The 13,480-nt window shown below is 41.3% G+C and overlaps 1 long non-coding RNA gene across 1 annotated transcript; it reads left to right on the forward strand.

Moving 5' to 3' along the window:
• The first annotated feature begins 2,940 nt into the window (after positions 1-2,940).
• On the forward strand, positions 2,941-7,811 carry LOC129783985 (uncharacterized). Its single transcript, XR_008746204.1, has 3 exons — positions 2,941-3,599; positions 4,122-4,566; positions 4,984-7,811. It is a non-coding gene; the product is annotated as an uncharacterized LOC129783985 (long non-coding RNA).
• The last annotated feature ends 5,669 nt before the right edge of the window (positions 7,812-13,480 follow it).

Genomic DNA, 13,480 nt, shown 5'->3' on the forward strand with positions numbered 1-13,480 from the left:
AATCTAGCAAGCCTTTTATCACTGCAAGGGCTAGAAAAACTTGTGTTATAGCAATGTCATCACCAGTCACCATACTACACTGTGTTTCATTTCTCAGGTATTGGTTTTTCCTTCTTAGAGTGTTGCTGCACCATTTCATGTAAATACAGGTGTATTTCTCCAGAGCAGCTGCTGTTAAAACCTCACCTTGTTTTACCACGCTCCCTGTTTATCAACAAGGTGACAGTAAAGTAAAGATTTAGGGTACCCTTATGTTTCTCCTCCTGTTATTTCCCCAGGAGGAGAATTTATAATTGCGGCGCTGTGGCTGTGGGTGTGTTGTAGGGAGAGGGTTTGATCCAGGCGCGGAAAATCACTCCCATTAACCTGACCCTGATGTAAAGTGTAGCTCTTCATGCAACTTGGCAGGAACACCTAAGCAAAAGAGGTGGCACGCCTTCCTGAAGTTAGACTAATTATTTATTTTAGCTTTTTAGGATAGCTATTTTTCATTTGTGTTTGGCAGCACAAAGCTACAGCTAGGTTTTACCAGAGGAAAACAGAGCCCTGAGTAGCCAGTGCGAAGGAATTGTACCAGTCAATACATGTCACTGTGAAGGAATATGCCACCTTACTAAGGTAACGTGCAATAATATCCACTGCTCCAGTCTTTATTTCAAGGTTAATTCTCTAGTTTCAGACTAAAGGTCATCCAAGGCTGTCAAACAATGATCTTAGACCTTTAAATACAGCTATATCCTCAGGGTGCTGTGCTGTTTAGTTTGTAAGTTAGAATTCCACTTTTGCCTCAGTTTATTTCTGTACCTCTACTCTAATCACACTGAGACAACCTGTGCTTGCAGAGGTCCACAAAAAGACCAAGATCTAGAAATTTTTGTAGCTGCAGAGTGTAAACTCCTTTAAATGCCTAAAGAAATTTATCAATGACAGAAGGCTGACTACTTTAAATCATCATGCTTTTTCTTGTTTCCTGTTACACTAGGTCAAAAGAAGGAATCAAAAATTACTGCAGGATGTAAACACTTCCATGACATTCTAAAGAGTTAGCACAGGTCTACATTTGCTGTATACTCTGGAAAGCTGATCTTGGTCAAACATTCTGTTAGCCTGCAGCACATGAAACAACTGCATCACTATAAATTAAGTTTGCTTCTCAACAATTCAGGTTTTGCAATTTCTAGCTATAGTTGTTTAAAGTACAGGCTGTCCAGGCCAGGCTCCTTTTCCTATGCTGGTGGTCAGGAACACGCACTGTGAGATTTTTAGAGAAAGTTTACATCTTCACTTTCAGTTACTCCTGTCTTTTAAGAAGATAGTCACGAATTTTTATTCTGATCCAGACTTTCAGAAAAAACTCTACATGTGATTGGGAGCAGTTTACTTTCAAAATGTTATGAGGAGCAGAACTTTTCCTCAGAGTGCATCCTAAAGAAGTGGGCTTCAGCCTCAGGCAGAAGCATCCTGGCACAGCTCAGAAGCAAAAGGGCACACTGGGGGTTGTGAACTTCCCGATGGACAAAATACAAGAGTACTGTGATGTATTTGGTAAAAGTGTTGTACCCAAACAGTGGCAAGGATGAGGTCATTAAATTGTGATGTTACTCAAGTGTCAGTACAACATGCAGCCAGAGCCTTTATATGGTGTGCACTACTTTGGAGATGGGATAAATGCTGAAGGAGATTTTATTTCTTTTCTAAATGTTTTTTATATATATGTACCAAAAACAGAGGGGGAGAAGAAGACAAAATGCTGTGATTCATTATATTATTCATTTTCAGTAGCTGCACAGGAAAAATCTGGTCACTAATTTTCAAAGAAAATCTATGGTATAGGCCCTGTATTAATATGGATATAGCTAATTCAGTACTGACAAAGATTATTCAATGAATTACATTGAAACTTTGCATTTTCATGGTGTGGGCCATATTCAAAGAAACTGTACAATCTCTTCTATTTCCAGCCTCAAGTGAATGAATGGTTTTCCTCCTATTTGCAATTGAGAACATCCTCTTGATAACCGCAAGATATAATTAGGTGTCATAACATTAGAAAAGAATGCATGTGTTTTTTGGTTTTTTTTTTTTTGAGAAAAAAGATCTACTTTGTGTACTTCCATACACACATGCTTATTTAATTTTCTTCTCTCTTTTCCTGTGCTCTATCCCCTTATGCTTAACAGCTAAAAGAAAGAGGAATGAGTACCTCACTAACCAGCTCTCTGCAGCTTCCTGTGGTAAGGAACTTCACAAAGAAAACAGTCTTTTGACTTTACCTGTCGATCAGTGCACTGACTGTAATTAGGAAAAGTTTAATGACTGTTTTTGAAAGATTAACATAGTTTTGATTTAAGTTATTAATCACATTCTGCTCAGTTAAATGTCAGTGGGTTTGTTTGGACACTAACCATATTCGTCATTCACGTGGCTAATTCAAATGAGACCTGTATGTGTTGCATTACATGATAACCCCCTTCTCTGCTTCTGCTAAGCATGCAGTAACACACTTCAGAGCAGCGCCTTGCTCCTGCTTCAGAGAGGACTGTCTTTCCCTGCAGGTTTTTAACATCTGGAAAATGCTCGTACACGTCAGGGAAAGAAAGAAACATTACACTGCTTTCTACAAAAAATACCTTTCCCAATTCAGTTCCCCATTCCTTTCTGAGATGTTTTCAGGTCAGATGTTGCTATGTAAAAGTGGAATCTCTCTCTTACCCATGGCTCAAGCAAATGAGCTCTTTGCAGGGAATCTGCTGGAAATCTCAGCGGAGGAAGAAATCTTCCTATAAAACTAAAAAAACAGCTGCAGTCCGAGACTAGCAATGAGCTCTGGGAAGCCCTTTCTTAGTTTCCAGAATTGCTTGCCTTCCTGTGCTAGTTTACAGCAAGACCTGTGTATGCCATGTGCTGTCTTGCCCCCAAGAGATGCTATCTGTGTAGTTAAAGAGAGCCCTTTCGTGAGCAGGGACAGAGATGGCTAAACTTCAGCCCCAAGTAATAAAGTAAGGCAGAAGTTTTTAAAATAGCTATGTTCCATCCGTTAACTATCCATCATAAGGAAAGATCTGCAGAATCCTAACAGCAGCTTATCATGGCTCTGTGGTTTCTGATAGGAAAACAAATACATCACGTAAAGGGAATAAAGTGCTTTTCTCTGGTTATCATTCCACTCCAGGCTTTTGTGTCGCAGATTGTCTGGCAGACTCTCACAATTGTTTCCTCCTGCAGCTTCTGGAAAAGATCTCTTCTCTTCACTAAAGAAAAATATGCCCACAACAGAGATGGGTTTTATTTGTGATATTCTTTTGTATTTTTCCATTTCACCATTAACTGATTTTTAGCTCTCAGTCGTTTTCATGTGCATGAACATAATTTCTGCCAAGATTTGTACAGTGCTCCAGGTAATTGTTGATATGCTTGAAATATGTGTCCTGTTAATGTATACATATTGTTGATAACTTTGATAAACACACCAGACCTGAGTCATCCCACGGACTGTACTGAGCACATGACAGTGCACTTCAATAGTGCGAATCTGGCTGCACATGAGGAGCTGAAGGAGCGCATACAGCAGGTCCCACAGAGCTGGCTCTGATGCAAAGGTGCATACACAGCTGAAACTAATACTCTCTAAATGGACTTTTCTGTTCAATTTCTTATTCGTCTGAAATCTATCATGAAATATCATGAAATCTACTATTTGTGGTTTGTTATGGAAGAAAAACATCCCAGACAACTGATTTTGATTTTGAATCTGGTTAGCTATCTAACGAAAGGGAACAGCAGACATTTAGATATGAGCAAGCCAGCTAGTCCATGCTCAGAGAGTGCTTTTCCCCCTCTCCCAGTCCTCCTCCTTGGTAGCTAAAGCAGTGGCAGCACCTTATCCCGAGGCTGCTTTCCTAGCGCAGTGCTGCGGGGGGGCCAGCTGGCTCCTTCCCCTTGCCCAGCTACTGTGCCACCTCAGAGACACACTGAGTCCCCACCTGCACAAAGCCTGAGGGTTGGATGCTGGCCTGTGAATTGCCGGAAATCTGACTATGATTCAAATGGACACCACTAACAATAAGCCTTTTTTTTTTCTTTTTTTTCTTTTTTTTTTTTTTTTTTTCTTTTTTTCCTAGCCAGCGTGACTGCAAAACACATTTCCTTGAGAGCTCGGGAAGAGCACACTGAGCCAGATGCCTGATGAGGTGGTTAGTCTCTGCCTGGCATCCTTTATTTGATGAAAGCTATCACACATGGAAGGTAGCATTGCTAGCTGTTTACCTCGCAGCACCTCAAATACCTCAGAATGAATGGGCTCAGAAATGAGCATTCCCTGCCTCTCCATCGCTTCCAGCCTCACCACAGAACATGTTTATTTTTTCAGTTACTTTCTTCGGTGATTTCAGTTGCTTCTGGTGTATGCAGCAGTATGTCTGTGCTTGTGATTCATTACATTGCTTATGGGCGTTTAGAGCCTGGAAGTCTTCTGTAAAACATGATTTATTAATACATCCTCCATGTGAGGTGGGGAGGAAGAGAGGGCTCTAGCACTTTGCTACCCTGCACTAATCAAGTCTGAAGGTACGAAATAAAAAAAATCTATCCAAAGAAATCTGTTCTCTATTGAAAGAGCTTAAAATGGAAGTTTAAAATTAAGAGGAATGGTAAATTATAACACATATGTTTAACAGTAAGGTTATCAACTGTTTGGTTTGAAATCATAGATGCAAAACCAATTCACCTCTTACTTTTGAGAGAGCGAGAGCTGGAGGGACTGAGAATTGCCAAGCTCTTCCCCTCAGCCCTTCTGCCCATTCTAGACCATCAGACTCTCTGCTTCAAGCATGCAAGCAGAAGTTAGCAGCTAAATGCTGTGAGAAATTAAATGGAGCAGTCCCACATGAGATGTGGTAGGAAATACAGAATCAGTGTTTAATCTAATTTTCATGTAACTGACTTCGTAACTCACCTGTATGTTTTTTCCTACATATTTTCTAGATTTAACCACTCCAAGAACTGAGGAATCCAATGTTGCCATAGAAAAATCAAACATGGCAGGATCAATCAACAATATTGAGCGTTTTAGTTCTGATACACAAATCTCTTGACTCTGTCGGTGGGTGAGATAACTTGTCACTTTGTTTGCAGAGCAGCCTATATGATGAGAACAAGATGAGCTTCTGCTAGCAGTGGAAGGGTGGGGAATCTGGTGATCTCTGGCTTCATCTGGATCTGAAACCTGAGTGTTGTATGGTGCAAGCCCAGGGCTGTGCTCTTCCTTTTTGCCCTCTCCCCCCCTCAAGTGCAGACCCTGTCCATCTCATCCCAATACTCTTCTCTCCTTCTCTGCTTTGATACACCAGTTTCTCTCAGAATGGTTAGAATCAGCCTCTTTTTCTAGCTGGGAGGAGTCTTTCTGAAACCAAAACAGAGATCTGAACCTTGCTTTAGTCAAGCACCGCTAGTTGCTGCAGCTTTCGGCATCCAGGTATTCTTTTCCATAGCCACACAGATCCAGCCACTTGATCAGCTGCAGCACCTCACAAGGACTGGGAAAACAATGGCAAGAATATTCCTGTTTAGTTAATTGAAATGTTTCAGTAATGTGGAAAAAGCAGTGCATTCCCCTCCTCCATTGGCTCTGCTCTCTGACACAGTATTTTTTTTCCTGCAGTGCTTCCAATAAAACTCAACCTGAGGCAGAGAACCTGCACTGAAAATTTTAGTCCAAGTAGTTAGGCAGAGATACAAACAACCAAAATAGGATCTTTCAACGGAAAATGTTAGGTGACTGACAGTAGGTGGTATTACCAGCTGTCTACAGCCACGTACATCCACCCTCCCTGTGTATTCTGTGCTCACTGGGGCAAGCTCGGAGGAAAGGAAGATAAACAAGGGGGTTTGAGTCTTTCTTCGTAAGTTGCCTACAGCTGTTCAGATGTTTTCCATTTTATCAGCATCCGTGGCAGGCTGTAGCATAATGAATGCATAAGTATTATTAAACCATTAGCCAGGTGACATTTTTGGATTTTATATTCCCCTCTAGTAAATGTGTAACACTCATATGCTAGTAAGTGATTAAGTATTCTGCTGAGTCTCAGACCATAAGTAATTATATGCCATTTTAAAGACAGCCAAAGGAGCAATGTAAAATGCTTAACTGAAAAAGGGAGAAAGTAGAGAATGACAGGCAACTCTCAAGAAAACAAGAAAAACTCATACTCACGATGTCACAGTTTAACCCCAGCCATCTTATAGTTAGAAGATACTGATGTTGCATAATGCACTTGAAATTACAGCTGCATCAATACCTGATAGGAAAAAATAATTGTCATTTTAGCTCTAATAAAAAAGAAAATGCTGATGCTTTTATGGATTTTTTTTTTTCATGTCTTATACAAGCCTTTCAGAGGTTATTCACATAAATAACTCCATGTCATGGCCAAGCCTTAAGTAAAAGCGGCCTTCTCTACAGACCAAGTGGCAAATAGCCTCTTCCACCTTCCAAACAAATACATCCTACCAGCTCAGCCTTTCTCCCTTGTTAGAGGGGAGCTTTATTCCAGAACACGCTTTTCCCTTCCCTAAAGTACTCACAGTTAGGAAAATTATACTTGTCTGCTGACTTGAGACTGAAGCAGAACTGCCGTCTTGCCCCTCACTAGCCATTTGAGTCCTTGTCTCGTTAGGCTAAGTAGACTAAGCATACTACTACTAGTAGTAATAGTAGGATGACTAAGTAGTGCATTGCTCCAAGAGTGAGTGCTTTTTACCCTTCGCTGTTTGACAGTGGTGGAGAGAGATGGAAGCCATCTCTCATTACAAAATCCTCACGGAATTAAAAACAATATCAATAACAACAACAACAATAAGAAATATAGCTGGGCTTATTTTCTGTCACCTCCTCTGCAGAGTCATCTCTGTTCATCGGTGGGTTGCATGTTCATAAGAGCATCCTGCGAAATGATTGGGACTATCTAGAGGTGATCTGGGAGTGCAGCATCCTTTTCTAGTGAAATAAGGCTGGCTGTCTCAAAACCAGCTCTCAAAGAGGCCAGGTGGTACCAGAAGCCTCAGGAACTTACCAGTTTCATGCAACAGCTGGACTGATGCCGGAGTCCTAAAGGGAGAATAAGAACAAGGCTTCCCTGCCTGGTGGAGGCTGTGGGACGTGGTGCTTTGCAGCTGTATCTCCTCACCTTTTCTGGGATGCCTGGCCTCTGATGGCTTTACTCTGCATGCCCGTACAGAGGGGGTGAAAGGTCCCAAACCACTTTCAGCTAACACAGAACAGGCTTAGTTGAAAGAGTCAGATAAACTTCAGGGAGGAAATTTTTTAACCTTGACGTTAGAAGGTGCTGTGTAATTGATCTGTACAATAGGATGAGTCCTGAGAACATTTCAATATGGAGACAATATTTAGCTGGAAATCTGATGTTATTGTTTTACCACTGCTTGTTGGAGGAAGATTGGCATTTGCCTTGCTGTTCTCGCTGCATGTGTCCATTCCCACCTATGAACTGCTTAAAGTAATTGTTCAAGCCACAGCAACCCAGACTCCTGGAAACTAACTCTTGATGGATGATGTGATTTGAATGATTGATTCCTGTATCTCCTTCTAGAATACAGGCACCTTAGCTGTTCCTCCTTCAGGTGTTTTACAACCAACATTGACAATAAAAAGAAAGAAAACAAAGGCCTTGAAAACTATTCACATTTTTCCTATTGCTATGTTTGTTTGTTTTTCACGCACCGGAACTTGCTATTATGCTTTATTGTGAAACTCTAGTAAAGCTTATTTCATAAAGAAGAGCTTTAAGTAACTTCTGTAACCTCCTTTGAATTGTTGCAGCAGTGCTAAGTCTAGACTATGAAGTACAAGTTACAGTACAGGCTTTACAGTACAATTTTAACTTGAGCTATTTTGCATACCAGCCTTTGTGGTCACAATTACAAAGGCTTCTCTGCCTGCCTGAGAGGGCTTGGGTGGCTTATTTGAAGGTACCAGAAAAACAGTTACAAATGACATCTCCAGGCAGATGCTGGAGGTACAAGGTACAAGAAAGAGAACTGAAAGACTCACTGTATTCAGTGAAGACAATGCTACGGGTATCTCCTTAGATGCAGACATCCCTCTGGAGATCCCGTTACATTCTGTTAATCTCACTTCTGCGGTCTGCCATGCAGACTTCTTTTATGCTGTGCTGGGCGGATCTCTTAATCTGTTTCCCAAGACTCTCTGCCTCTTCTTGATATCTATACCTAGACCAGCTGTGGAAGCAAAACATCTTTTTCCTCGGAGTATTAAGTAGGCATTACATCCAGTCACATACTCCATGAACAGTCATATATTTTGGAAAAGCTGAAAATTAATTAATCTGTGCCTTTTTCATGCTGTAAGCATTGAGTTTGTTGAAGTCCTACAGAAAACATAGTTTTGACAAATACTTGCCATGTGAGGCAGCTCTGACTGTATCTAGTGCCATCCCATAAGGTGGTCAAGCCCAGGCCTACTGGGTGATGGTGTGAAGGTGTTGGTAGTGGGTGGGCTGCAGGGTGGCCTCTGAGGAGAGACTGAGGGCTGCCCTGTCCTGGACACAGCTGGTTCCAGCCAACAGCCCCACCGCAGAACACAGCTGAGCCCACCATCCAAGCTGACGGTGCCTTGTTGAAAACACGTTTAAGAAACAGCTTATTTTCTGTCAGGTCAGAAAAATACAAACCAAATGATGGGGTGTCATTTTCCCTTGTAGAATAATCAGAAGAGACATGTGACAACCTCTGTTAACCCCCAGCCCCTTCCACGAGAGTTTAGGGATATGGCTTGAGGATCTTCCTTGGGTGCCCAAGCTGGACTACTGGCTGGATGCTTTGCTGAATCCTGCTCACTTGTCTGCCCAGGAGGAGTTTCCAAACTCACGCTCAGCATTCCTGGGAACCTGAGGGCTGAGGGAGCAGCTGGAGAGGTCACTGCAGCCCCACTTCCCCCTGAGTCAGCTAGATTCTCCCAGGACTTCTGTCATTTAGCTTTCACTGTAAATGGCAGAGAGTAAGGGAAGGTTCAGGATCAGACCAAATGGTCCTGACAAATAGCTCTTGCAGCTGCTGTCAATCCAGTTCTCTCTCAGGGCTCAAACTAGAAACCACTGCTGCAGCCTGACTGCTGAGAAGACTTTTTCCCATTTCTGGCTCTAGATTCATCTAATCTGCTACTAGTGCCAGTTCTGCTGAGTCAGCTCCCTTCTCTGCTGGACCAATGTCTGTATCTCCTGACTTCGCAACTGCTGCATTATCAGTGTATCAAATTCAGCCAGTACCTCTGAGCACACAGTAGAGAGTGGGGTCAAAACCAGAGGCAATACCTTTGTATTGCATATCTAGAGGTCTTTTGCAAAGCTGTATAAATAAGAAAAAACCCCAAACAAACCACACACCACTGCTTCCTGGACTTCATGCAGAAACTGCCATGCAACCCATCCATCTACTGTCAGCTGATGCAGGTGCAAGCTAGCTGCTGGAGGTTTTTTTGCTTAAACAGTGAGTATACTTGCTGGAGTGGTGTTTACTGATCGTATCAACTATCACTGAAGTATTTTTTCACAGACACTCTGGCCTCTCGGGATCCATACAGGAGCATGCAGCAAGGAGATTACATTTCTTTTTCTGCCATGGAAAACTTGAGGTCTCCAAAACCTAGTCTCCTACAAGGCTCAGTCTGCTCACAGAGGAGATGCCTTGCTGACCTGCCTCTAGCACTCCCACTTCTGTCTATCATGGGAGTAAACCGTCTTGGAAACTAGATACCTGCAATCCTACTTGGGAGTGGACTGTCTGTGGGTTTTTAGATACTAGGAAGAAGCCACGACTCTGTGTGTCTATCATCTGGGGTAACATGGGTGCTGGGACCATGGTTCTGGTCTAACACTTAAGTTCATATTTGGGGTGGAACTGCCAAATGCTGGCCAATTCTGAGGTAGGGTGGGAAAATGAGGGTTATAGTGCTATGGAGGTTTAAGTGTGGCCAGGAGATCTACTAGGGAGGACTCTGTCCAGGACAGTATTCATCACCATCAGGCTGAAATTTTAGAGAAGTTTAATGGAAATTAAACATACAGTAAAGGTTTTAAAGACTCATTTGATATAAGTTTCTTCTTAAATTTCTCTCTTTCTATTTAATAAGGACAAGACCAGGCTATTAAAACCACTGAATAATTTCTAATAATACTTGGTGGCTAATTTTAACATATTAAAAAATCTGTGGTGCTACTGAAGCAGAAAACTTTGAACACTAACCATTTTTCTTTGTCAAAATATTGTAATTTCACTGTCTTTGATTTAAATGTAGTTCCTTATATCTCAGCTACACATAAGAAGTGAGTCATGAATTTAAATAGCACAGATTAAAGCCTAACAAAAAATATTCATTATTTTCACAGGAAATACTGATCTTGTTTGTCCTTTATGTTGTAGATATATGTAATACAACATGTCTGTTACTGTCAACAGGGTATGTTCACATGAAAGGGAAGAGATTCCAGTAAAAATACTGGAAACATTCTTGTTGAATGCCCACATACCTGCAGAGCATATACTCTTTTAAAAATATCTGTTATTGCAGATCCCATGTTTTTTGTTCTCATTTCTACAAGGGATACACTTTGCATTCTTTGATCAGTACAAGTAGCCTGGCCATTTCTGAAAGATGCATTGAAGTAAAACATATTAGGTACATGGTAGGTGGGAGCACAGATGCAAACAAAAGATTTTTTTTCTAAGTGGGAAAATGGTAAAGTTGCAAAGCCTAACTCTAAACCTAAATACCTGAAATGACATACTTGTCTGGATACACATAGTTCCTACAAACCTTCCTCTTCCATCTCTGTACTGTGAGGGGCTCTTTCTACAGACCTTCCACTGACTGCAAATTCATCAAGGGCTCTGCCACCTGGGTACCTCTGTGCTCTATGGTTTTGTACAGTAATGACAGAAGTTTACAATGTATGTAAATATATGTATATTCCTGCTGTATATATGTAAAGGAGTGTGTGTGTATATCTGTCTATCTATATGTATGTTCCAGAATCCTGCCTTGTGAAGATTTCAGGAATACATTGCCAGGATACTGTCTACGGGGAAGAGAGATTGGAGAGTGTTGCAGGGATCCTTCCCAGCAATCTCATGTTTGCATTTTCTCTTACATGGTGCGGCATGTCTCCTCCTAAGAGCGAGTCTCCAGGCCCTGCGTGTACCGTGGGGACACCAAGGGGCAATAGGTCAGGTTTTGGTTACACTAGGCTACTAAGTAGATCTAGCAACACAGAAAGAAGTTACTCGCATATTCATTCCTATACTTACTTTTTAAAAATGCTTATAACGTTGCAGAAATGCTTATGTATAATTCATTCTCCATCTTCTTTCTTCAGGTCTTCTTTTGCATTTGATGGCATAGTGCTTGTAGATATAAGACTTTATGTCGAGCTCTGGCCCATTTCTTCTGCATTTCATATAGTGAATCATAAGCCTTGTTTCTTATCTCAGTTGGTTTTCTGGGACTTGTCACCCTGTGTGCAAATTATCATCATGGTTTTGTCACCGACCTGCTGTCATCTTATGATCTCTATACTGTAAAATATTTTTTTTACACAAATTCTGTGCTGTTCCCGGAAGAGTCATGTTAGCACATGCGAGTGAGCTTTTGGGGGTTTAAGTTGACTCTCATGATCTGTTTTAGCTTCAGTGTTGGCTTTTCTTTTTCATGGTTTGTTTGGTGTTTTTTCTTTTTACTTTTTTCTTCTATTCCTTTGTATGGACCTTTTTCCCTTAATTTGCTTTATTTCCACTCATAATTTTTGTAGTCTTAGTTGATCCTCTTCTCTTTCCTGGACCCATTGCACCTTTGACCAGTCCTTTCTATTGGGCATTTCCTCTCTCATTGGCCTGAGGTGCTATCTGCTAACACGGGAGTCTAAGGAAATAAAGAATGATTATTATATAATGACATAGTTAAAGCTGTTTGGAAAAAGCCACAGTGATGAGGAAAGAAGAGATAAGTATCTGAATACATGGCAAGACAGAGAAGTTTCACTGCTTCTGAAACAACCAAAACAGTGTTGTAACAGGAGATGAAATCACCTGGAAAATGGCTGTAATTCTCACTCTAAGGCAATCTACTAGGTAAAGATATCAAGTTGAGCAACTACAAAACACATGAGAGAAACCTGCTGCGTTTTTCACTTCAAGACACAGAACACATTCTTGTAGAATATCCAACTGTTTGTTTTTTGATTTTTAAATTATCATTTCCTTTCCTGCTGCTCTTTTATGGCTTGTGTCTCCCATGCAATGGATACGCTTGTACAGTTATCTCCCACCACTTTTGTAGAAAGTGAAGAAGGGAAAGTGTTAATATAAAAATTAGCCTTGAGATCCAATAGAAGGTGATATCAGATGACCCCATGGTGAGCTGCAAGGAGACAGTCAGGAAGCCACTGAACCAAAGTAGTTAGCAAGGTGCTCTAAAAAGCTAGCAATACAGACAGTAGGGCTAGAGACATGCATAACACTTATTTGGCCTGAAGCAAGGCTGATATTTTATCATGGTAACATTTAATTTCTTTAATAAAAAGAGTGGGAGAGCTGTAGCTTTCAGTGAGACAGATAATTCAGTGAAGGAAAAGCAGCTGACTTATAATGCTGGGAGATGCCTTGTGGAATGAATGTAAGGTGATACCTGGAACTGGGAGGAGATCTAGAGGAGTGGGTCACTTAGTTAACACATCAGCTTAACATTTGTTTAACAGACAGCAGAAGAACTGATGAAGTGGTGAAAGGTTATAGATGGCAACAGCACATCTGGTGTTACTCACTGCTCCAGGACACTTACCTTAGTGAGAAAATTGGCTGAGGTTCTTTCCAGGATAGCCACCATGTTCATATGGTCTTATTTTCATGTACTGCATGAGACTCATGCTTCTGGCTTGGATTCGATAGCCAGAAAGACAGGATTTTGAGACCCAGGAGGCAACTGAAGACCCAATGATAGGCTTTTCTCTTGTTCAGGTAGGACCTCAGCCTTGGTTTAGCTGGTGTCTGTCACACCAGAAAGGCACGAAGGGCAAAGTGACCAACTATATGCAAACCTTGTTTGTGCCTCTTTGCCAAAGTGTGATATGGACACAACTGAGGCATCTCCAGTGAAGAGGCAACTGGGGTTGGTGGAGGAGCATCACTGAGCCTGGGAACCTGGCAGAAAGTTGCATGATCCTAGCAAAGGGCAATATATATACAGTCTATGGCCAGTTCCGCTGCCTTAATAGGTCGTTGTCTCTAAATGAGTTGATCTTTAATATGGCACTATCCCTTGAGCTTCTCATAGGATGCTGAACACAGTGCTCAAGTGAAAAATAAGCAATAAAGTGATCAATAAAGAAAACAAAGCCAGCCAAAGCACTATTAAACTTTCATGGACTATCTGATACAAAAAAAGATGAAATTT

The sequence above is a fragment of the Falco peregrinus genome, chromosome 2 (assembly GCF_023634155.1).
Source record: "Falco peregrinus isolate bFalPer1 chromosome 2, bFalPer1.pri, whole genome shotgun sequence".
Lineage (NCBI taxonomy): Eukaryota > Metazoa > Chordata > Aves > Falconiformes > Falconidae > Falco > Falco peregrinus.